Below are 26030 nucleotides of genomic sequence, written 5' to 3'. Positions count from 1 at the left end.
ATTTCAGTGGGGTCTTTGCAGGCATAAAGCACAGGTTTTTGACTCTTTTTCTCTTCCTTTCCCCTGCCTTTCATCAAGTCTCATCATTTTTGCTATCACATCTTGGGGAAGGTTCTCTGGGCATCTGCCTGGGCTAAATTGGAATGCCCTCACTCATCTAATGCTGAAGAAACCATCCCATTCACGTTGATGACATAAAACACGTCACTAGGAACTGCGCAGTTGAAGCCAGGCTGCGGAAATCGGTGGGTACTTTTAAATGGGATGCAATGCAGTGTGTCACCAATGGATCCATGAGAGCTGAGTTCAGTATCGTTTCCAACTGAATTGGAAATGAGAGTGTGTCCCCCCCAGGGTAAATAGCTGACACAGGTAGGGCCTATCTGTATCCAGAATCATTGTGCACATGTATGTCGAACTCCATATTATGGTGCCGATTGTGGACCCATGTGCAGTTTACAAGGAAAAAAATAACAAGTACAGAATGTCAATCACATCTAACTTTCTCATAAGGTCAGGTTTGACTTTTAGGATGGTTGGCTCAGTAGTTAAAGAAAAGATACAAGAGGCAGAAAAAACCTAGGCTGATAGCATTGTTCATCTATGAGTTTCCTGGGTTGTCTGCTCTACATACCCCAGCTGTAAAATGGGTGCAATAATACTTACACTGTGTTAAAGGAAGCAGCTTTGAAGCAGAGGTCTCTGGCTTCTCAGCCTGTTCATGGGCCCAAAGAATGATCTTACCAAACTATACAGTACACTAAATGCATGACGTGGCCTGGTGCTCATCCATTCACTGCCCCACCAAGACCTCAATGCCATGCAATCGTTTCAGGTTGTCCTAGGCCCAACCTAGTTTTCCACAATATTTGAATGGAATTACACAGAAAATACTTTCCAGTTATTGGCATACAGAAGAAACAGTACCACCTTCTAGCGTCAACCACTGCTGAACAGCAACCAATTAACCTATCGATACCACATTCCTGGAGCAGATGCAAGATGCATTTTATGTTGGAAAGGTTATAGTCTCGTGCAAGAAAGCGGAGACAGAAATGAATAATGAGAGGTTAAATTGAAGATAAAAACTTTTAAAAAAAAAAATCCACTAAAAGGTTTCACAGCATTAGTTCTTGTAACACTTAGGTGAGTTATGGTCTCATTACACAAACACTTTTTAATTAGAGTCTGCTATATCCCCAACGAGTAGTTATACATGTCAGATTTCAGGATATTAGATTAGATTAAAATGACTAAGAGCTTATGCCACTTGCACGGAATGTGAAAATGATGTCCCTCCTTCCTCCCTTTAACGATTTCCTTGAATTTGTTCTCTCCTCTGAGTAGCCACATCAAGGTTATGCTGTTGTGGGCTCAAATGGTTAAGCGATCTGTTTCCATAAGCAGCAGTGTACTGCGACATCAAGTGCCTATGAAAAGGACCGCGTGCCCTTTAAGAAAAGCTAGAGGAGGCAGTAAAGAATTGAAAAACAATTTAATGCCGCCCTGCTGGGTATTTGCTGGGCTGAATTCCATAGCATCTGAAATGAAGTAGGCAGCTCTGCAAATATTTCTAAACTTAAGCATAAAGAAACCCAATTGTTACTTCAGTCTAGCATACACAGTGCCCATTGTCCGGAGCTTCCCATATTCAAGACCAGAGCTTATCCTTTCAGCAAGCAGCGCAGCTTCTTTGAAGCAGTTCCTCTTTTAACAGTGATGCAGATACGGATTGGGACTGATCCAAGGCCCACTGGGTCTGAGAGGGGTGTTCTTTTTAGAGATGTGGACTTCAAAATGGCTCCTGATCAGAGATGACTTCAGGAGTTGGCAAGAAAGGACATTGGCCAAACACCCAGGCCCTTTGAAGGGCCTACCAGGCTATGGTGAACGTGCAGTACCTGTGATGATAGTAGCACCCATTTCACCATCAGGGCATGGCAAGGGGGCATGATGAGGGGGACCATTGGACGGCTTTGCTGCAAGACTCCCAAGAGCCTGTTTCTGGCATTGAACAGAAGCACAGCAGGGCCTAGAGATTTTCCCAGCATGGAGAGGTCATCCTCTGCTGCTTCTTCACCTTGTTACTTATTGGAGGTAGAGGTGGTGAAATGGATCACACTCCAATTCCACATGAGGAAAGTCTCAGTTTTCATGAAGGCCTTGGACATTGCTGCATATGCGCAATGCATCCAACACATTTAGAAATCGTGTCTCTCTAGTTCCCAGGATATTTGGATGTCTCAAATACCTACTTCAGGTAGGATTCAAGGCCCCATTGTGCTCCCAGTGATGTCATCCCACACTCCCAATGAGTGTGACGGGTCCTAGTTATGAGATCTCAATCAGGATTTCCTGTGAGGAGTCCATGCCGGTGTGCAGACTCCTCTAGCAGCTGCATGATGTCATGACATCCAGAGGTGTGACCGCCTCTGGATGCTCAGTGATGATGTCATCACCAAACCTCCAGGTTACCCAACTCCACACTGCACAGAGCTTGGCTGGGAGGTGTGTGACTGTGCACCTTAGAGGAAACACTCATTAATCCTTTAAAAATCAGCTTGATGAAGACCAAACTAGGAGTGTCCTCTTATCCCATGTCTATTTCTTTGAAGGGCTCATTGTGAGATGTGCCAGCTCCTTCAGATGCATACAATAAGGCTGCACATTTGAGTATTCCCACAATGACAACTACACACTGAAAAACAGCCTATTAGTCAGCATCAGGGAGAAGGCTAGGCTGTATCATTGTCCCCGACACACTTTCTGGGGAGCAGAAAGATGGACTCTCTCGGCCTTTCTAACTTGTTCCAGGTGGTCCTGATCCAATAATAAAGCTTACCGGCCTCCTTACAGGCTGTGTGTGCCTGTCTCATTCCAGACCTCCTGGGAGTTGAATTGCACAAGTAAGTAAGCCCCTGAACCCACAAATGAGGGTCTAGAAATGCTGTGCTGGTGGGATTTGCTAAAAAATAATAATAATAAAAAAAGACTAGAGCTGTCAACCCAAGCCACTTACTCAGAAGTATGTTCCGTTGGGTCCTCCTAAATATGTTAGAACTGTGGTAAAAACTTTGTTCTTAGCTAAGGACGGGGGACCGACCCAATCTGTAGCTTCAAAAAATGTGCTGGTTTCTCATTACTGAAAAGCCATAGATTTTCATTTCTTTGCAGGACATTAGCAGTTTGAAGCAGAGAGGAAGACAGGAGAGCCAGATTAAAACAAAGGAGGATGAAGCCATCGCTAAGCAGGTGATGAAAATGAATGGAAAGTTAAAGAATTTTGTCAGCCTGGGGAATTAAAAAAAAAAAAAAAAGGAACAGATGTCAAAACTCTAGCAAAGAAGATGCAATATTGATAAATACAGGTGAGGGAGTGATCACAATGCAGGAGGCTGGTAAATAAGGAAACGATCCAAAGAACAATCTGGTTTGTTTTCTTCCAGAGGAAAAGAGCTGAATGGGAACAGAGGAACTGGGAAGCGTTCATGGAAATACTGAGAATAGTTCCATTCTGAAATCTACACATTTGTTACTATAGTACTAAAAAGAAAGCAGAGAGAAAGTGAGATAGAGATCCTTAGTCTCTCCCTCTCCACTCCATTCCATTGGTGTCAAGCAGTGCCATAGCTAGGTCATTTGACACCCCGGACCCATACATTTTTTTTCACCCCATACAACTTGATTAATTAATTATTCAATTATTTAATAATCGATTGATTGATTCACATTTTTATACCACCCTTCCTCTAAGTAGCTCAGGGTGGTGTACATGGTTCCTCCCCTTATTTTGTCCTCACAACAACCCTGTGAGGTAGATGACATTGAGAGATAGCAATAGTCATGACATGAATGAATAATAATAGCCAGGAAATCAATGCAGTGAATATTTCCCTACAAGCAATGAATGAAATTCTGCATCAAATGGTATATAACATGAAAGTATTATTCCTAAAAGCCATGATTTCCAGAATTTTGGTCACTAGGGTGTCACACACACACACACCCCCCCCCCAGTAGTTAAGGCAGCGGTTCTCAATCTTTTATCACTGGGACCCACTTTTTAGAATGACAATCTAACCATGTACACCACCCTGAGCTACTTAGAGGAAGGGTGGTATAAAAATGTGACCCACTGGAAGTGATGTCATGGCTGGAAGTGACATCATCAAGCATAATAAAATAAATAATTATAAATAATTAAATCAAAGAAAATCAAATAATTAAACAAGGGGAAGCCAGCCCTGTTTCACCAACTGCATTTTCTCTGTAGCCTGCCTGCAAGAACACCCCCCCACACACACACACACACAAATATCAGTGAGATTTTCAGCCCTCCCCAGTGCCCAGTTCAGTGTAAAGTCTTATATTTCAAGCATATTCCTATCAGGACCCACCTGGCTTTGCAAGTCTAAAAACAAATAAAAATGGGCCTTACCAACGGGCAGCCCAAACCTTAGCTGCCCACAGCTCCCAGGCTCAGCACCGAAAAGGGCTGCCACTGAATCCTGTGCCTCCTGTGCTACCATGGGAGGCTCCTCGGGAGAAGGGGATGTTCGTCCCCTTCCCCCAAGTAAGGTAAGCAGCCCTGTAATGGGGCTACTCTCTTTAGCACCAACCAAAAAGTCAGCGCTAAAGTAAAGGTGCTCGTGTAGGGCGCGCAGCCCTCCATGAGTGCCCTGGATCCTGCGGAGCAGAGCTCCGCGGAGCCGCCTCACTCCCTCCCCACAACATGCCTCCTGCCCACCCCCACCAGCCTCCCCCCTCCCCGGAATGCCTTGTCCACACCCCTGCCCCCTCTCCCGTTCTGCACCCCGGTGGTCTCGGGGACCGCCGAGCCGCGGAATCTGGGTGACCGCCACGCGCTAGCCCAGCACCGGTCGGCACTTGGCTAGCTCCAGCAGCAGCCCGGTGGTGAGCCCCATAAACATGCCTTACAGCACATTTGTGACTGTGGTCCGTGGCGCGAAACCTTCCCACAGTCCACAGGATTGGGCTCTCAAGCCTCTGTTTTATTCTTTGGGGGCTGCTTCCTTCTGGAGCATTTGTTGAGCTCCACTTTCATCAGATTGGGACCACCCAGCTAGCCTTGCATTCCCCTTTGCCTGACCTGCCCAGGAGCCAAGGCACATTTGCTTACTCACGAGTAAATGCGACATGTGGCTTTCGCTTTCCATAGGGCTCAATACATTCATCTGCTTGGAGGGAAGGACTTCTTCTAGGGTGTTTTTTGGGGGGCTGCTTTTATTGGATAGGAACCATTCTGGCATGGTTGGATTCCTCTCAGCCTGCCCTTCCCGACGGACTAAGGCATGTTTGCCTACTCGCAAGTAAACATGTGATTCAGCTCTGTTTCACTTTCCATAGGGCTCCATGCATTTTTTTCCCGGTTTTTTGGCCATAACGTTTGATGGAAATGAGATATTTCATTTTGGTTTTTTGCATTGCATTCAGCTGGAAGTTCCGCATCCAATGGTAAATAGCATGATGGGGTTACTCATAATCTCTGTGATGTTGGCTCATTTGTGGTGTCACCCCCCCCCCCAAGGCTGATACCAGGGGAGACTGCCCCTCGCTAGCTACGCCACTGGTGTCAAGTCAACATTTTCTCAGCTGATTGATAGTCATCTGGTCTAGGCATGGCCCAATAACTGCATCCCACCCATGCCCACCTTTTAAATTCAAAGTTGCCATCGAAGAAAGTGGAGTGTTTAAATTTTAGTGGAAAATCAGAAGAGAAAAAAATAGAATGAGGAAAAGAAAAGAAGAGAAAAAACATTGCTCATATTTAAAAGCCACGTGATTTCCAAGCGCTATAGTGTGTCTCTAAAGAAATACTAAGTTAAACCTAGAGACTAAAGCCATGGAGAAAATTCTGCCTACACAAGACTTCTACTGTGGTTTTCTATTAGGAAAGCCAGAGGACAAAATTAGAGGAATGAACAGTACAAGGTGAATAAGACTCTCTCTATAGTTATTCTTAGCCTGGATTTTAGAAAAAGTCCACCTTTTGGAAAGTTGATTGATGAAAGTTGACTCAGCAAAGAAGTGCGGACCAGCAAAACCCATCCAAAAGCACACAGATAAAAGAGCTGACCTGGAACACGGAAAGTCAGGAGAGGGACACAGTTAAATAAAAAATAAGGCCATGTTCCCAAGGATATTGTCAAGGCAGAGACAAACAGGATCCACGTAATTAGTAGACACTTTGGGTGACATGACCCCATGCATTCAGAAGTTAAGAGGGTGGAGCTTTTTGATTCAAAGCACCCATGACACTAAAGCTGCAATCCTAACCTCACTTTCCTGGGAGTAAGTCCCATTGAACACAATAGGACTGACTTCTGAGTAGACCTGCTTAGGATTGTGCCTAAATGCATTGTGAATGGATGCTATGCTGGGATGAGTAGGGGAAGTTGCTCTCCCTCTGCTAAATGTAAGAGAACCATGACTTAGCAGAAGCTACAAGAACAACTGCATATATTTTATGAGTGAGGATAAAGAAGTTGAATCTGATACAGGTGTTCAAAGGGCACAAAGAATAAGTCAAGAAGAGCTGGAGAGGCAAAAGAGAAACAGCCTTCTTCCTTACATCTCACATCTCACTTAATAAAAAGCTACCCTGGGATAGTCAATTGACCTGAAGTCACAATGTACCAGGAATTTTACCAATATAAATTACAGGTAGCAATATTCCTCTGAGCCACGTCTCAAGGGAACGTCTTAAACAGAGTGCAAAGTTGATGACGTTTTCAAAAACCAGAAAGTGTATCAGAAAGTGTAAAGCAATGTATCAGAAAGGAAAGTAAGAGATCCATAAGGAGATGTCCAAATGAAATGAAATGCACTGTGCAAGCTTTTAGGGGCTTTAGACTTCTTAAAGTCTTATATCAATCCAACCTAGATTTATGTTTTTGATATTTTTCAAGTATCAGATAGTCTTCTTGTTTTGCGGATAATATGCCCACTTTAGCATGGTCATTGGCAGGGATGGGAAAATCCAGCGCAACGTGTCTCAAGTTGAGTCAAGAGTCTCCGCCTTCCTCAACTCGACTCAAAAACGAATCATAACGGGGGCACTTTCCAAGTTGCCGAGTCACCCCGCCCCCTTTAAAAAGCCCAGCGTGGAAAAAAGGGGCTGCTGCCAAGGGGTGTGTGTGTGTGTGTCAGAGTTCTCTTTGAACACTCCCCTGCTGTCCCCACCCTTCTGTATAGGGCAGGAGGGATGGGAAGAACTGCATGAGCGCTAGGACAGAAGTGGCAAGAGGGAGGAGGGTCACTCGCAACAGCTGCAAGGCTTACCAGGACGACCCAATCCTCGGCAGCTCTACTCAGAAGTAGTTCCACCACAGCTGGTCATTCAATGTGGGTTCCCCCTCCCAAATAACAGAAGCCACGAGGTTGGTAAGTGTAATTGCTATGAACTGCCTCCCCTCTGCTTCCCCACCTCCTTTTTCCTCTTCCAGCCAATCCTAAGGCAAGAACCCCCCCCCCCTTGGACTCCTCCTCCTGCTCTCCCATTCTATATCCAATGATCATGGGTTCCTTCCTTCCAGTCATGGACAAAACAGCTCACTCCCACTTCCCCCTTACTGCTTCATGGTTGGAACCATGACCCCATGAGGTCTTCCACGCCATAAAAAAAGAAAGCACACCCAGACAGAGGCAGACTTGTCAGTATACATGGGGACTAGTGCCAAGACAGGAGGCCCCTGTCTTGAGTGTTTTCAGAATCTTCCATGTGCATGACTCATGAGTCAACGAGTCACCAAAAAATGCGCAACTCGAGTCTGAGTCACTGACTTGAGTTCCAATTCATGGTCATTGGAGCACTAAGGAAACAGATGCAGCCACTGACAGCATGAAGACTGGCAAGGGCCCAAGATGTGGTACGAATTTCCATCAAGGTGGGCTAAATTGAAGAGAGCCAGGTTGGTGTAGTGGTTTGGGAGTTGGTCCTGGAAGATTCGGGTTCAAATCCCTGCTGAGCCATGAAGATTCCAGGGTGACCTTGGGCCAGTCACTATCTCTCAGCCTCACCTACCTCACAGGGGTTTGTTGTGAGAACAACAGGCGGGAAGGAACCCTGTACACCACCCTGAGCTCACTGGAGGAAGAGCGGTATAAAAACATGTGAAACGAATCATTTTAAGCTGATCTTGTACTCCCTGAACTAAAAGTGGGAAGCTACAGAGGTTAACAAGTAGCCCATGTACAAATCCAAGATATCTGTTCTACTGTTCCTAGATAAATAGCCTTGCTTGTGTTTCAGATATAGGTTGGTTTAATTAAAAAATAAAGACACTAAAAACCCTTTCAATCATTTTTGGCAGAGCATTTGAAGAAGGTTCTCCCTCAGATCATTCAACCAAATCCAGAAGAATTCATCTCAGGGACAGAAAGATCAGGTCATGTCATACAACTGAGTATCAGTAAAAGAGAAGAGTCACTTTGGGTCCTGTTTCACATCAAAAGAGAGCTTGGTGCTTAATTCTGTTTAACAGTTAAAGGTACAATTCTTCTCCTACAGCATCCCCTTTGAGTCCCCCCCCCCCCAAAAAAAAAATACTTAGGACAGATCTGGCCAAAGATAAGCACCTTTCAATGGAGAGACCTAAGGGCCCAATCCTACCCAATTTCCAGGGCCAGTGGCAGCCATGCCAATGGGGCATGTGCTGCATCCTTTGGTGGCAAGGCAGTCACAGAGGCCTCCTCAATGTTAGGGAATGTTTGTTCCCTTACCTCTGGGCTGCATTGCAGCTGCACCGGTGCTGGAAGGTTGGATAGGATTGGACCCTAAGTATGCACTCTCTCACTGAAAAGAGTGCAGCTTGAAGGGGTTTAACTCTACCTTGATTGTGCCCTTGCTTTTGTAATCATACAAAGACCTCTGTCATTTTTAGAGTGTATAAAAGGTTACATTTTACACTGTCGTGATTGGAGGTAACGGTTAATACCCCAAATCCTCACTGTTCACAGGTGCGAGAAAATAATAAATCAGGGCAAACAAATTACAGAGTCACATCAGGAATAATGACGGCACTTAAAATATTCGCTATCATTTTTCCATTTTTAATGATGCAACAAGTAAGGTTAAAGACTTGTGGGGAATGGCATATGTTTCCCATTAGCACTGGCTCTTCAGAAGGTATAAATAGAAGGATGGTGTGACATTGTTCCAGCTATAGCTCACCTTGATAGGCAGCTAGGAAAGTTGAAAAGTTCAACCTGAGCATGCCATTGTAAGAAGATGGACTTTCTGTCCAGCCTTCAATCACTCTGGTGCTATTGTGACCCTCATTTCCCTAATTCCCTACAGGCTCAGACCTGTTTTTTTTGTGCCAAGGGGAAAATATGTGGGTTGCCTGTTTCTAGCTAAGTAATCTGGGTAATTCCACCATTTAGATCTCACCCATCACAGATAACAGCAGTTATTTTTTATTAGTTGTAATGCATACGCATATACCACTTTTCAACAAAAGTAGTTCCCAAAGCAGTTTACATAGCAAAACAATCAGAAATTGGCTCTCAGTCCCCAAAGCACTCATAGTCTAAAAAATTCTTCTACTGTGGCTATTTTGTGGTCTTCAAGGTGGGACAATCACTAATACCAGGATGAAAGAGATCCATCAAGGATTTCCTATTGTGCTAGGAGATATTGACTTCATTTTAATCCCTCATTCACCATTAGAATGGCTTTCTCACCTACCTACCAGTGGCTTTCTCACCCAACTGCCTACGGTTATAACAGCTGAATACAAATAACAAATACTTCTGAAACTTTTTTCAAAAGACCTTAACTGAGAAGAAGCACCAGGTTCAGTAAGAGGCAAACTGAGACTTTTGCTAGGGACATATGTTAATGTCTAGGACTAGGTCATCATCATTTCCAAGGACTATCTAAGAGATAGTACATCACTCCTGTTACATGATGGCAACAAATCTAATAAACATTTTTTAGTATCTGGGAGTTTTTTTAGATTTTATTTTTCAATATTTATACTTATTTTAAACTACTGCAACTTTAGGATGAAATGAGCGAGATCTTTAAATGATAGGTAATAAGTTTCAAAGTAAAGAGAAGTGGCTACAGAAGAAAGTTTAATTTAATTTAATTTAACAAAAATTTAAAATTGATTGATTTTGTTATATAACAATGGTGGGGTGTGGCTATGAGCAGATGTCATGATGAACTTCTGCACTTCAACATTCATAACTACACAACTGGTGAAACCTAGAAAATTTAGTTGAACATAAAATGGAGGAAAAGCCACACTAATTAAATATTATCCAGCTTACAGTCCAATCCTGTAAATGTTTACTAGAAAGAAAGACCCACTGAGATAATTGAGGATTACTTCCAAGCGAGTGTGTCTAAGACTATAGTCTTCCCTGGAGGAAACCTGTGTTTGTCATACAAAACCCAAATTAAAGAAGGGAGCACAGCGGATGAGAGAGAGGAACTTCAGGCAAGGTGACCCCATAGGTCCTTCACATCAGCAATCCCAATGTTGATGATAACATTTTAATTCTCAAGACTCTGTGATCTTTCTTTGTACTTTCTTTCTTTTGTTCAGTTTCGGAGTCTGAGGCCAAACTACTTAACAGTAGTAGCAGTGACATCAGAGTTAAATTACAATACACTTCACACTGCTCACTGGCTTTCTTGAAACATACATCTTGGGAACGTTATGAGTTCTGAAACTAATTCCTTTGTGATTTCTCTCATGAAGAATTAATGACTTCTAACACAGCCTTATGCTGCAATCTTACTGCTGTTTACTATCTCAATCATTTCACTGCAAGTATTGCTGGGAAACACACTCTGGAAAGAAAGAAAGAAAGAAAAAGAAAGAAAGAAAGAAAGAAAGAAAGAAAGAAAGAAAGAAAGAAAGAAAGAAAGAAAGAAAGAAAGCCAAACTTATTGCTTGAAAGAACAAAAGAGGCTAAATTAAGGAGGACACTTGGACTCCATAATTTAAAGAAGAATGATTATGGAGAGAATGTTCCCAATTGTGTCTCATGAGACATAATTTAGTAAGCATTTATGATGCAGTAGATATGCCAAGAGAAATTACATGGCAAGGAACATGTTCTGTATTAAATTTGCCCCTGGGCCCAAGTGAACACTTTTACTTTTTAACCCATTTGTAGCATGCCATTACCTATCCCATGGGGAAAGTTGAAGGTGGTTCATAATCTCAAGAACAAATCAATAACAACAGCTATTTAATACTAATGCAATAAAATGATGGCCAATTTAAACAACCACCATCCAAAGGGAAATTGGAATGAAATTGGAAGTCACTGAACAGTTGTTATAACCCTTTGTGAGAGAAAAGAGTCGCTTGTGTGCCATGGTGAGAAGGCAGAATGGAATGCTGAGAAAGACAATTGGCAAGAGTGATAACAACTTGAGATCCTGCCTGGCGTGATTTGTAGCTAGCTACAGAAGCTTGAAGGCGTGTGCTGTGCAGCCGAGAAAGATGACATCTGGAGATTGAAAGGTTCTGTATATGAACAGAACGATAAGGAAATACCCTTTTTGGGTCTAGGATAGCCTGCTTTCAGAAAATCTGATGTGATGAAGACAAAGGCAGTGTATAAACAGAGAAGTAAATTCATCAAAAATCCCAAAAACACAATAGACAGTGCAACAGGACCAGGTAAAAATGGCCTTACAAAACAACAACAAAAACAACAACAGACTAGGCCAAATAAAACTATATTGACCTTCTTTTAAATACCAGCAAAAAAAGTAATCTGATTCCTGAATTGCAGATCATCTAATTAGTAGCACTTCTCTCTTGTGGGGATTTAATTTCAGCTTGAATTGTGATACTCTCCCCTTGCCTAATTCTTAATGCACGTCATCCACTAGCATGATCAAGGCTGTCTCTAGCTAGACCTCATCTAGTTCATCACTAAGACCTTATCTAGTTCATCACTAAGTCAGAACTTACACAGCATCCTTTACTAAAGATGAAAAGTAGAGCTAGCTGTTGGTCATATATTGGTGATACCCCATTCCAAAACCTGGGATGACCTAACCCAGTGATATCATGTAGGTATAGACAAGTATGAGGGATATAATAAAGCCCTGTGATACACCATAGGCCACTGCATTCAACAGGAATCCTGCAGTACTACCCTCTAGGACAGGGGTCTCTAAACTCCGGCCCAGGGGCCAGATGTGGCCCATGGCGAGCTTCGGCCCGTGGCTAGCCTCTTGTCCCCTGAAAGCTTCTGGCCCACTTGACCGAACATGGCTGGAACTATGCTCTGGTTCTGGTGCCTGGAGGGTGCCTGGTTCTGGTGCCTGGAGGGTGTTCAAGGGCCAAAGAGGTTGAATGAACAAGCCCATTCATTCATGCTATTCACTCATCTAATTTATTTATATAAATTTTATATTTAAATTTTTTCCCCGGCCTCCAACACTGTGCCAGATATTTGATGCGGCCCTCTGGCCAAAAAGAGCAGGAAACCCCTGCTCTAGGAGGACTGGTGTCCCAAGTTCAATCCTAGCAAAGCAATGCAAAAGGATACCATGGCCAACGGTATCAAAATCTACTAAGAGGTTCAACAGAACCAACAAGGACACTCTCCCCTTCTCTAATTTTTAATGCAAGTCAACCACTAGCACAACCAAGGCTGTCTCTATCCCAAATGCTGGACTGAGTCCAATAGTCTAGATAATCAGTTTCCTCCAGAAATCCCTGGAGTCACCACCACTACACTACCATCACCACCAGCACAAATGAGTCACCACCACTACAAACTCAAGTAGTGAAGACTACTGTTCTGCTGGCTTATGTATTTATATCACACCACATATAGTGTGTGATAGAGGAACATAAGCAAAATGGACTGGTCCCTACCTGCCCCAAAGAACTTCAATGAATGGGAATTAAAGAGTGGGGGGGGGGGCAGGAAGGAAAGAGAAAGAGGGAGGGAGGGAGAGAGGGAGAAATCCGCATGAAGAGGATAGGATTGCTGCAGAGGCTCTGCCTCAATTTATACAAATCCACTAAAACATCAGTAGAGAAAAGCATTGCACAAAAGACCTGTCTACCCAACTCCCTTCAACACGCATTCATTCATTTTTATCCTAAGTAGAGTTGCCAACTCTGACTAAAGCTATTCCTGCTGATTTTTTCTTTTCTTTTCCTTCTTGGGTACATGATGTACATGACACATTACATGATGTAATGTTGGAAATTCCTGAGGGCCCTCTAGGACTGCTTTCAGTTGTCACCTAGAGATTGATGCTGATACCTGGAAACTTCATGTGATCCTGGAGGGTTGCCAACCCTAATCCTGATGCCTAACAAGGACCAGTGCCTGTATACAGTTCTCTTTTACTTAGAACAGTGTACTTCAGCCTGGGGGTTGGGAGCCCAAAGGGATTGCAAAGCCTCATTGGGGGGGGGGGGTTTGCAGCAACTTCTCAAAATCTGTGCAAGAGAGGGCTTGGATCCAATCCAATAATGTTACTGCCTTATCAAAATGAAATTCTTGATATAATCCTGCACAGCCTCTTCTCGCTGTCTTGCCCTGCCGCTCCTAAGGCCGGCCTTGCTCAGACTGCTACCTCACAGGGTTGAAGTCAAGTCCCAAGAGATAGGAGAAAATGGGGCAAGTGGGGCACTGGGTCCTGGGAGGGGTGCAGGAATGGTGGTAGGTCCCCAGTCTCACTATTTATTTGTTTTTGAGGTTGTGAAAAAGGTTGAAGACCACTGTCTTAGAAGATGTTTCTGACATAGCAGCTTTGCTAGCACTAGTACTCATACTCAGCGCTCATAAAATAACATCCACACATCATATACCAATTGATGATTAGCTTCTCAATAGGATTCCTAGGTTTCCACCAAACAGTGTAATACACTTGCGGTCCAGTCCTTTGGGCCACTACCATAGCAGATCTATCCATCCATTGCTGGCAATGGCCCTGCAATGGTATAGATGTTGTGCGGTCATCACATGCAACACAGCCACTGGCAGAATTGGTCAATGGCTCTGTGAGTGTGCAGGACTTGCCCAGATGTTCTTCTGGTCCAAGTAAAGTGGCAGAGGAGTAAGTAAGTGGCAGTTTGGAGTAAGGCGATCAGGAGTGGGGGCTGCAGATCGTGGCAGTAAAAGTGCACACTGGATCCTATTTTCAACCTGCCCAGTCCACTTCCTCTCTTTGGACTTATGCCAACAAAATAGCTGGCATGGATCTGAGGAGACCCATGGGCAGTCAGGCAGCCTACCAGGAGGTAAGTAAAAAAGTTTTTTACTTGCCTCTTACTAGACAACTGATTGTTCTGCCTCTACCATAGCATGCAGCACACACTCTGGCCACATGGCATTAAATAGTGAGAGATAGGATTGGGCTCTTAGGGTTTGAGAACCAGATCATTTTAAAACCTCTGAAAAGAGACGTGTGTGCAAAAAGATTACCCCCTGCAACTCTCAAGAGCAGCACTTCAGTTATATTGAGTGACGGCATAAAATCCATCCGATTCAGGAAATCTTACTAGGAGTAACAGCCACTCACTGTTGCCTCGTACATGCTGTCATCTAAATTTCCCACATTGAACTGAATTTAAATACAACCCCTTGGCCCGAATTTCCTAGCATCAGGAAAATGCGAGAACTGTTATTTATTTCAAGACTCTCAGAAAATCTTCCAGAATCAATGGGCAATTCTGAAAAGATGGTGCTGAAAGCATTTTGCACTTATGCCAGCAACTTTTCTTTATTACTTTTCCCCCTAACTAAACCCACAGGGTCTATGCATGCGCTACAGGCAACATCTCTGTGGATGGTTGCTCTTGTTTACAAAGCACCTAAACCTTCCTGATTAAAAAGCAACACAAGTCCTGCCCACAAGCTTAATACAGAATAGTAAGAATAAAAGGGTTGGGAGAAAGAGGAAAATAAGCCAATTTGGGTATCAGAACTTGGTACAGAATGACTTGGTGGAAGGACACTGAAAAGACACTGGAGACCAAATCTGAGTTCAATGACAATTCAACTCAACTCCCTGCTGATGTCACTGGGAGTGTGACATAATCTCACCTCCCCTTCCCCCTGCAATCCTCTGGTAAGCCTCCAAGCCTCTCTCCCTCCTCTCATCTACAAGCCTCCAGATACCCTTGGCCCACACTGATATGGTTTCTAGGTTGGCAAAAGAAAAAGATTGGTTGACATCGGGACCAGTCCTGGGGCCCTATCTTTTATTATTATTATTATTATTATTATTATTATTATTATTATTATTAAAAATGCTTGCAAAGTGGTAGAGAGAAATACTAGCAAAAGCACTTAAAAAAAAGAGACGGAGCCTTCAAACCATCAAACAGTAAAGCAGCACTGAAATAGCAATTGAATAAGACCACAGAAGAGAAAATCAAAGGTCACATGCCTATCCAAATTAAGACACTTTTACAGCCATCAAAAATGGGAACAGAGAGAGCTCAGTAGATCTTACCTTGGAAGAAAACACCACAACCAAGGTGCCACCTCTGAAACGGCCCTGCTACATTCTAATTAAGCCAGAGCCAGCCTCATCACAAGGCAAATTGATGTTGTTACTTCAGGAAGCAGATTATCAGGAACTGAGGATTGCTACTGCCCCCAGTCACCCCGTTGCCATCTCATCTGTCCACCATCACCACCACCGCATGAAAAATGGTGGTTTAGAGCACAGGATTTGGCCCATCTCTGTACCCAGGAGTGTGCAGCAGCAATCTAACATACCCAGCCAGCAGGTATGAAGCGCTGCTCCTCCTACATCTGTGCTGAATTTGAAAAGTTGGTGGTAGATGGAGCAGAAGAGGAAATGGAGGAGAGAAGAGTAGTGGGCTAGAGCATCTCCCCATCACTCTCCTCAACTTCCTATTTAGTCTCCTCTCCTCTCCTCAACTTCTATTTAGTCTACTTCCTCCTTCTCCAATCCAATGTGGAGGGAGGAATTGGAAGAGGAACACCTCTTCACAAAAGAAGGAGCTGATCCAAGCATCTCCTGGTTAAGAAAGAAAGGATGCAACAGTGGCTCTTCTTTCTCACATACAAATTCATTAATACAGGTGTGCACCACTTAACAATGGGGATACATTCTCCAATCCTCGTCGCTATACGATTATGTCGTTAAGTGAACAACCAGCCCAATTTAGTGCCTTTGTTGTGTAAACAGACACTCCCTGCCAGAAACCAGTCAGCTCCACAGGCTACTGGAGATAGACTGCCTCTTCTCTGCATTAAGAGCCCCTTTGTTGCATTTGCTGCAGGCTATGGGAGACCTGACTGCCTCATTAAGAGCCTCTTCATTGTGCTTTGACCACCGTTGCCTATGCGATCTGTTGTTAAGCGGAAGCTCATTAAGCGGTGGTCGCCTGTAATTGGTATACCAGAGTCACAATTATACACTAAATCCTTTGTTTTCAGCAGCCGGCAAGCATCCATTGTCAGGCTCTGCTTGTGGACTGATCACAGATCACAAACAGAAGGAATAATATTAGCAACCAATGACCACAGACGTACCTTGGAGTAAGAAGAGTAGAAGCTCTCGATCACACTTGTATTTGCATAACCCATTGGTTTAGTCTGTCTTCTCAAGGGTGATTTTTCAGATTCTAGGTCTTGTGTTTGAAATTATCTCCAGTCGAGGTGAGCTGTTAAGTTAAAAAAAAAAGTCAAGATACTTATTCCCGCTACTGGCTGACTGGTATTCAGTGTAAACTGTCACATTGCTCTGGATTGATCATGTTTCTCTCAGGTGGCCACAGCAATTGTACAGCTCATTGATCTCAAAAGGTACGCTTCTCTCACCGTTTTCCTTGAAAGCCTTTCCAGAACATCATTTTCCATCTATATTTGTGAATATACTGTTAGAAATCATACTTCAAGAGGAAAGCGGTGGGTAAGGCTTTAATCCTGTATATAATCCTATATACACTTCCATGGGAGTAGGTCCCAGTTACTCAGTGAGGCTTACATATGAGCAGACCTGCCTACGCTCTGGTTGTGAATTGGAAGTTCCCCAGTTAAGATCTCTTGTCTGCCATGAACTCACCAGACGGTCTTAGGCAAGCTAGTCTCTCTCAGCCTCAGTTCCCCAGCTGCAACATGGGGATAAAATGCACTCCTCTTGAAAGGTTGTTGTAAGGAATACGTCAGAAAAATACACGTAAAGTGCTCTGCACACTTGAAAAGCACAATATAAATGCCAACTATGATTACTTCAATAGATCTGAATTACTCAATCCTCTATATTCTATTATAAGGTGAATTCCAAATTATCATTTAAAACACACATTTCAAATATTCAAAGTACTTCACATCATGGGTGATAAAAGGAGACAGAGGTGGCAGAGAAATTAAATGAGTTCTTTGCATCTGTCTTCACGACAGAAGGCCTCAGGCAGATATTGTTGCCCAAACAGCTCCTCCTGACCAAGGAATTAAGTCAGATAGAGTTAAAAGAGAAAATGTTTCAGACCTCATTGACAAATTAAAGATCAATAAGTCATTTGGCCCTGATGGCATCCACCCTAGAGTTATTAAGGAATTGAAGAATGAAGTTGCTGATCTCTTGACTAAAATATGCAACTTATCTCTAAAAACAGCCACGGTGCCAGAGGATTGGAGGATAGCAAATGCCATGCTGATCTTTAAAAAGGGAAGGAGAGGGGACACGGAAAACTATAGGTCAGTCAGTCTAACATCTATTCCAGGTAAGATGGTGGAATGCCTCATCAAAGATAGAATCTCATAACACATAGATGAACAGGCCTTGCTGAGGGAGAATCAGCATGGCTTCTGTAAGGGTAAATCTTGCCTCACAAACCTTTTAGAATTCTTTGAAAAAGTCAACAGGCATGTGGATGCAGGAGAACCCATGGACATTATATATCTGCACTTTCAGAAGGCGTTTGACACAGTCCCTCACCAAAGGTTACTGAGAAAACTCCACAGTCAGGGAATTAGAGGGTAAGTCCTCTCCTGGACTGAGACCTGGTTGAAGACCAGGAAACAGACAGTGGGTGTCTCCATTTTCACAATGGAAAGAAGTGAAAAGTGGTGTGCCCCAAGCATCTGTCCTGGGACCTGTGCTTTTTAACCTGTTCATAAATGACCTGCAGACAGGGTTGAGCATGGAGGTGGCTCAGTTTTCAGATGACACCAAACTTTTCCGAGTGGTGAAGACCAGAAGTGATTGTGAAGAGCTCCAGAAGGATCTCTCCAAACTGGCAGAATGGGCAGCAAAATGGCAGATGCATTTCAATGTAAGTAAGTGTAAAGTCATGCGCATTGGGGCAAAAAATTAAAACTTCATATATGGGCTAACGGGTTCTGAGCTGTCTGTAACACATCAGGACAGATCAGGAGAGGGATCTTGGGGTGATGGTGAAAAGCTCAATGAAAGAGTCAACCCAATGTGCAGCAGCAGTAAAGAAGGCCAATTCTATGATTGGGATCATTAGAAAAGGTACTGAGAACAAAATGGCTAATATTATAATACTGTTGTACAAATCGATGGTAAGGCCACACCTGGAGTATTGCGTCCAGTTCTGGTTGCTGCATCTCAAAAAGGACATAGTAGAAATGGAAAGGTGCAAAAGAGAGTGACTAAGGGTGCAATCCTATCCACACTTTCCTGACAGTAAACCCCATTGAACAAGATAGGACTTACTTCTGAGTAGACCTGGTTAGGATTGTGTCCTAAAATGATTACTGGGCTGGGGCACCTTCCTAATGAGGAAAGGCTACAGCGTTTGGGCCTCTTCAGCCTAGAAAAGAGGCGCCTGAGGGGGGACATGATTGAGACATACAAAATTATGCAGGGGATGGACAGAGTGGATAGAGAGATGCTCTTTACACTCTCACATAACACCAGAACCAGGGGATATCCACTAAAATTGAGTGTTGGGAGAGTTAGGACAGACCAAAGAACATATTTCTTTACTAAGCATGTAGTTGGTCTGTGGAACTCCTTGTCAAAGCATGTGGTGATGGCATCTTGCCTGGATACCTTTAAGGGGATTGGACAAGTTTCTGGAAGAAAAATCCATTACAGGTTACAAGCCATGATGTGTATGTGCAACCTCCTGATTTTAGAAATGCACTCTGTCAGATACAGGGGAGGGCACCAGGATGCAGGTCTCTTGCTGTCTTGTGTGCTCCCTGGGGCATTTGTTAGGCCACTGTGAGATACAGGAAACTGGACTAGATGGGCCTATGGCCTGATCCGGTGGGGCTGTTCTTATGGGTGGTAAAAGAGGGGGTAAGGACAAAGGGGTGGGGGTGGTGGTGGTGGCGGCAAGGTCCTCCATAACTGTTACTTTGAAGTAAATGCACTGGGGCAGTGGAGAACGTGGTGGAGGAAGAGGGCGTAGATAGTGGGCGCTGATGAGGGTAGGGTGCTGAAATGTGCAGGACAGGTGGTCAGCAAAACTTGACACCACCTTGGACACCAAACTGGCCTGGCCCAATTATGTCTGCTTTCCCCTTTTCTTTCCTTCACTTACAGTGCATGGCAGATAGTAACAAGGAGACCATTCAGTATTAAAGCCAATTTCTTTGAATGTGTGAATAAGGCCCTATACTGGTACTGGTGATGTAGGCCTCTTCAAACCTGATACGCACATAAAATGAACCTGTGGGTGAACCAGAATTATGATGGCAGGCTCACCACAATCCCCCCCCCCCCACTTTCATTCTTTGTGCATATCTGAAAAGGGAGCACAATAAAGCTTGCAAACCTGGGATGCACAATTTCATTGAGGACATTGTCCAATTGAAACTCTGCCACAGTAATGCATACAACTGTATCGATGGAGCAACACACATGGTGGGAGGAGGGAAGGAACAGTCTCCAAGGGGTTAAGCAAACTGAAAAGTACGTAAAGCCATCTGCAGCCATATGTTTTCCTAGTTGCTCAGTGAGATTAATTACTTTGATGAGGCACGTCCTCACTTCAAATGCTGCAATCAATTAGAAGACAATAAAATATGAAATCCTTTGAATCTGGGCTCATAAAAATACCAGATGACATCATGCAATATGGTATTTCTGTCCAATCGTTCAGTATTATGGGGCTCCCTAACTGCAATATTTATAGGAACAGACACATTAAAGGGTTCCCGTAGCTCGTGTGTCACAGAAGTGCATAACATTTTTCCCAACAGAAATGTGTGGGTTTCTTTTCCCCCCTTGAACTGGACACAAAATCCAGGGACTGGCAGTGTCCTTGCCTTGAAAACCGGTTCCCCTGGATGCAAAAAACATCTTGAGAATGTGATTAACAGTTTATAACCTGGCAGGCTGAAAACAGACCCTTTGAACTGATTTTTTTTTTACATCTAAGCATTGTAAGTTCATTGCATCTTTTTTGTCAAACAGTTCAAAGGCATACCTCATGCTAACATATATCTGAAGAGCAGGCCAGTTAAAGACCTCCTTGCACCTGAGGCAGTGTGTCAATGCACACTTACCCCAAAATCCTTATTTCATTAGTAAGTAATGAGGCAGATTTTGAGCCGAAGTCCTGCTTTTCAACCTTGCTTGTTGGGTAATGCTTCATTGGCAAGGTGTATTTGGGAGTGGAAGATGGCCACATAAGAACATAAGAACAGCCCCACTGGATCAGGCCATAGGCCCATCTAGTCCAGCTTCCTCTATCTCACAGCAGCCCTCAAGGAGCACACCTGATAACAAGAGACCTCATCCTGGTGCCCTCCCTTGCATCTGACATAGCCCATTTCTAAAATCAGGAGGTTGCACATACACATCATGGCTTGTAACCCGTAATGGATTTTTCCTCCAGAAACTTGTCCAATCCCCTTTTAAAGGTGTCCAGGCCAGACGCCAGCACCACATCCTGTGGCAAGGAGTTCCACAGACCAACCACACGCTGAATAAAGAAATATTTTCTTTTGTCTGTTCTAACTCTCCCAACACTCACTTTTAGTGGATGTCCCCTGGTTCTGGTGTTATGTGAGAGTGTAAAGAGCATCTCTCTATCCACTCTGTCCATCCCCTGCATAATTTTGTATGTCTCAAAACTGGCCAGTTGTAATTTAGATGCTATTTTGAATAGCAAAAGCCGAGTTGCAGGACTACAGCAGCCTTGTTCAACTGATTCCTGACAGAGGTAGGATGCTCTAAGGAACGTATGACTTTGATCAAGTCTCAGGGCAGGAGCTGAACTGCTTTAAATCTCCTGCCCAAGCTGAGCCACACAGCATGGTGTCTTGCGGGAGGGCAGGACGCGGGGTGGCACTGCAGCACCATCTCCCCTAGCAGAGACTGTTTGTTATGTCAACCCTGTGCCTTTAATGAGCTCACCTCTTACTAGCACGCTTCTTATTCCATAAATTCACCTGTAATTGTCCTTGGCAAAAGAACTTCAGCGCACCAGAGACTGGTCACACTGCCACCATTAAGCCTGTACAAGCATCCCAACAAAATAGCCTCTCTGATTTTAAGTGGGCCATGAAAACCCTCCTTTTTCAAAAGGGGTTAATTGCTTATTTTAGCAGATGCTCTTTGATTGACTGCTGGTCTCCTTTTTGTTGGCTTTATACTGCCGTTTAGTCATGGCTTAGTAAACACAAGATACAATCTGTCAAGGAGGAGGCCAAAGCTCAGTCGTAGAATGCACATTTTGCGTGCACTGGGTCCCACATTCTGTCTCTGGCACAACAGCTTCAGGTGCAGCTGGGAAAGACACCTATCCAATACCCATGGTGGACCTCGTCCCATCCAGTGAGCGGGGCAATTCCCAAGGCAGTGGGCATGGTGATGCACCGTCACCCCACCTTCACTGGCTTTTTGGCTGTAGCTTTTGATGGAATAGAGGTACCTTGAGGTAGTTTATTTCATTGCATTTCGCATGAAATTACGCTTTGAATGATATGTTACATGAAGGTATTATTTGAAAATACCAAAATTAAAATTTTTGGCTGGGGTGGTGTCACCCCTTATGTGCGTCAGCCAGTGTGGCCCACACACCCCTAGTGACACTACAGCTGCCAGTCATTGTAGACAACACTGACTTAGATGAACATGGATTCGATTCAGAATTAAGCAGCTTCCTGTGCCCCTTCCTGTGGCTTGGGGTTTTGTTTTAGTACTTCCTGATTCTGTTTTATATTACTTAGTATTTTTGCTTGTTCCAAATGGAAAAGCTAAGGCACAAAAATAATTGAAATAGGGTTGCTGCCTGTGTGGGAAGGAGGAGAAGTAAGACGTGTTTTTAGCAGTTGGAATAACTGGTGGAAATTTAAGTGGTGAAGCTTTCCATAACATGGAGATGCAACATGGAGATGCATAGTGAAGAGAGCTATGCCTGTTACACAGGTGTTTAAAGCACAAGAGCCGGGGGGGGGGGGAAGAGAACGGCGAACTAGGCTAATTCCCAATTTATTTTCTCCTGTGTAATTTGTGTGCACATGGATTAGGGAACATCTTTTCGTACAGGAGGAGCAATGCTTTACTGTTGCAAATCAGAAAGCAGCTATGCATCTTTTAAAATTCTTTTTTCTAAGTGTATATGATTGTCAAATATATGGGACAGTTTCACACTCTTTCTTCATATTATCTGATTGGAAGATTCTCCATCACCCCCTCATTGGAAAATACTTCTCAAACAGCAGAGCATTTCATAGAAATAATTGGAGTTCTAGGAAGGAAATCTTTTTGGACAGAATAAGTAGGTCAGGCAGAGCACAGGTCCTACCTACAACCCTCAAGAGAGCTCTCCAGCAAAGGACTGATAATGGTCCTGTCTCATCCACCCCTTCACTAAGGGAGCAGTATCAGTAAAGTAACAGTAACAGTAACAGTAAAGGTAATGTGAGATGGCTGACATTTATGCCAGGGGAATTTAGCAGGCAGCAACACTATACTCTCAAAGAGCAATAGATGAAGGGCTAGAGACAAAGTACGGCCTTCTCAGAGGAAAACAAGAACTGCTGCACCTAGCCCAAGCTGCACCTAGCTGCACCTAGCCCAGCACCATCTTTGACTATGGCCTGAAAGATGCTTCAAAGACAACCACAAAAAGGATACGATAATGGTGATATACATCCATAGCTGTTTGTCCCCCAGCTTCTGGCAATCAGGAATATATTCCCTTAGATCTGTTACAAGATCCACTTCTATTAACAGACTTGAGAAAAATGGTGGATCACAAACTTGGGTAGTGTTTTGATCCAGTGTGACCACAGTGCGCCACGATGCAGATATGGGGTTGGGGGGTAGGGAAACAAGGCACACAGCCCTTGGACCCGACTTTCCCAGACATCTTCTTGTATCTCTCAGGCATCTAGGAGGCATCTGAAAAAGGGAAGATGCTGCCACCAGGAAGGGGGAAAAGACTGAAAAGGGTATGCCCTTCCTCACTCCACCTCTCATTTGTGGAGAGCCCAACTACTGGGGTTTTCTCAATATGGAAACCAGTTATTAAAAGAGCAATCTAGGAAGCCAAATAACCAGTCCACACTTGCCCTGTGTTAGCCCTGAGCAACCTGCAAAGGAGTGTGGGGCAAGAGCTCTTTCTGGAAAGAAAGAAAGAAAGAAAGAAAGAAAGAAAGAAAGAAAGAAAGAAAGAAAGAAAGAAAGAAAGAAAGAAAGAAAGAAAGAAAGAAAGAAAGAAAGAAAGAAAGAAAGAAAGAAAGAAAGAAAGGTCAAATAGGTAAAAAAAAAGGCACTTAAAATGTGAGGGAAATGCACAAAAAAGAAACCTGATTTAATTGCTGGACTTGAACCCTGTCATATGTATCTGCTGCTCTCTTGCTCACCTGGAGGTGGTCAGCAATGTACAGGAAGCCTCTTCAAGTACTAGAACAAAACACAAGATGTGTCAAACTAATTACTATTATGGGATTGTGGGGGTGGGGGGGGGGTGTTGGTTCCGATCTGCTGTTTCCAAAGGCAGGAAACCCTAGTTTAGCCTCCTAGAGCTCCTTTTGGCCATGGTCCAGTGGACCACCAATGGAAAGACAATGCCAATCGCCCAATTACAGCAGGGTGAACAGGGTGTTTAGCCTGGCCTGGAACACAAGAGTCTCCTCCCCTGTGGGGGAATTGAAGGAGGGCTGGAGCTGGGCGGATGCAGAGGCCTTTTAAGGGCACAGCACCCAGCCCTCTCCCTCCTTCACACGTGGGCGCTGTGTGGACAACCACCCACCCGCCCGCCCTTCTGGTAGTCTGAGTTTTAACTGAACGCCATTCAGGGCCAGGTAGGAATTTTTTGCTGCCTGCCAAAATTGGCCGATGGCAGGCAGTTTTTTGCCTACCCCAGACTGTCAGGGGCACGGGGTTTTCTCCCCTTCCAACTATCATCGGTCACTTTAAGAGGGCAGGTGGTGTGGGATGAGGCATGAAATGGACTTTGGCGTGCACCTTCAGGCGGCATAGGCAGGGCAGAACCTAACTGCAGTCCTCAGGGGCTCAGCGGCACAAAGACATAGATGGGGCCCTGGCCGGGACCACGAGATCCGCCTCAGAGGCTCAGATGCTCAAGCTGGCACGGCCTGCGGTCCGGCTGCCTTCCCCTTAAGGGACAGACCTGGATGAGCTGTGCCGCCTAGGAATGGGGCGTGGCTTGGAGTTGGGTGCATGGCCAGCCTGGGGGCAGATGTGTTTCTGGTACCGCCCAGTGGTCCCGCCTGTGCACCACAGGGGGCTTCGCTGCCTCTGCAACTGCAGGTCTCAGCCTCCCCTTCTGTTGTATAACTGCTAATGAAGTGGCCCTTTCTCCCATATCTGTTGTCTCGAGTGTTCATTGGACGGTGCACAAACAAAGGTCAAAGCAACAGCACCAGCAAAACCCAGCAGGGCACAGCATTTTATGCCTGCCCTTTATGCTACTAAGGACAGATCTTGGTTACTCTAGTGCTTCCAATACATATCCATTTGTGGATGTGCAGATGCCCCAGATCAAAATGGAGAAGCTGCCTAAGCTGCCTCACCCAAGCCAGCACCATGTTACACACACAAAAGGGATTTTTATTAGGATGAAAGGCTCCAGCTCACCATAGCTAATACAGGCAAGGAATTAGCAGCCAGCTGTTGACAGTGTCAGGAAGTGCCTTGAGCATACAAAAGGCAGTAGAATGGAAGTAGGAAGGGTCATCAAGCAGGTGGAAGGTAGAAGGCAGCCTGAAGCCCATTGGTCCAGCAGCACAGAAGGAAAACTCTGAAACAAGTTGCATGGGGGGAGACAGCTGATCAGGAAGCTTTCGCTCTGATAGTAGCATCGGATTGGCTTTCTGTTGTCACCCTGACTCCCCAGGCCAGGAATATTCTGTGCTGCTGGTCAAACACCATAGCTGGAAACATCGGGAGTTCTCTCCTCCAACCAGCAGCTGGGAGTCCCTGTCTGATCTGCTTGTCTCCTGGCATGAGCCCTGCAGCACCCAAAAGATCATGGACCATTCTCCATCCAAATCTGAGAAGGTTCTCAAATGAACGGATGCCTCCTCAGCTTTTATGGATTTGCATGCTATACAATATTTGGGAAAACAATCCACAGAGGAATATTGCCTATAGAAACACTTGACAGACAGCTGTCTGATCATTGCCACTCTGTTCCAGGAAGTCTGAAGTCAAATCAGTGTTCACAGTACAACTTCAGGGCCTCTAAGTGGAATTTTATCAGGGGGTACAAAGTTTCTTTTGGGCCCCTTCCCTTCTCCATTGGATCATAGTTTCATATGACCATTGGATCATAATTTCTACAAATTACCATATATAAAACTATATAGACTTAAACAAAATGTGAATGCTAGTTTTCACACAATATATGCAAACATTTTTCTGAGATCTTAGGAAATTTCTGGCTCCACTTCTTTGACTCCTGGACACCCTTTTTGACCCCTTGCCCAGGTATGATGTACTGTACTCCCCTTTTCTCATGGGCCCTGTACAGCTTTGTCTAAAGATCCACATCTAAAGAGCCACATTGTAGAGCCATATGAAAGAGAAGTTATATTTCACATGTATACATTAAAAGAGGGTTCTCGGTAGGCACACATTT

Source organism: Tiliqua scincoides, chromosome 5 (genome assembly GCF_035046505.1).
Source record: "Tiliqua scincoides isolate rTilSci1 chromosome 5, rTilSci1.hap2, whole genome shotgun sequence".
Lineage (NCBI taxonomy): Eukaryota > Metazoa > Chordata > Lepidosauria > Squamata > Scincidae > Tiliqua > Tiliqua scincoides.
The sequence above is the reverse complement of the archived record's forward strand: the minus strand, read 5'-3'. Positions refer to the sequence as shown.